The sequence below is a fragment of the Aquarana catesbeiana genome, linkage group LG07 (genome assembly GCF_042186555.1).
Source record: "Aquarana catesbeiana isolate 2022-GZ linkage group LG07, ASM4218655v1, whole genome shotgun sequence".
NCBI classification, from domain to species: Eukaryota; Metazoa; Chordata; class Amphibia; order Anura; family Ranidae; genus Aquarana; species Aquarana catesbeiana.
In genome coordinates this window covers 309,591,943-309,592,573 of record NC_133330.1, presented here as the reverse complement: position 1 = coordinate 309,592,573, position 631 = coordinate 309,591,943, and the positions used below count along the sequence as shown (strand labels likewise).

General features: G+C 43.6%; 1 pseudogene; it reads left to right on the top strand.

Moving 5' to 3' along the window:
* The first annotated feature begins 298 nt into the window (after positions 1-298).
* On the top strand, positions 299-430 carry LOC141103991 (U2 spliceosomal RNA; annotated as a pseudogene).
* Positions 431-631: the final 201 nt, after the last annotated feature.

Sequence of the window (631 nt, the reverse complement as noted above, 5' to 3'; positions counted from 1 at the left end):
TACCCACAGTCATTAGCTTCTTTATTGTTGATCATTACTCATTGTCTTACAAGACACAAGAATGAATAATAATTCCCACATTTGGATATATACCTTGTTTTGTCTCATGATATTGGAATGTCAATATTTAACATGTATTTTAATTAAACATGTATTTTAATTTTTCAGATGTTTTCTCACAATAAGTTATATAGCCTCTGGTCCACGCTCCGTGTGAATCTCTATATAGACTGTTTCTCCAATCTACTGTTACTTTTGTGTTATGGGGGATAGGCCGTGAACTATCGAGCAGTCTTATTTGGATTCTCTGCCTTTTGGCTAAGATCAAGTGTAGTATCTGTTCTTATCAGTTTCCAGGAGGTGGCGCTTGTTTCTGTCCCTGAGCTATGGCGAAATAGTGAAGAGATAGCGGTTGCTATGCAAAGCCTGCTGGAGTAAAGGTGACCTGGAGCGGTTTGTAGCCGAAAGGGAAGCCTTCTGACGGGGATGGAGAACCACGGGGTCTGATCCGGAGGTTCGGGTCCCTGGCCTTCTGGCCTAGATTGGGGTAGCTCTAGCTCCAACCAGTTTTTCTGGGAGAGAACACCTGCTCCTCCTTTGGAGAGGGGGGAGGAGCGGTCATTATCTCCTG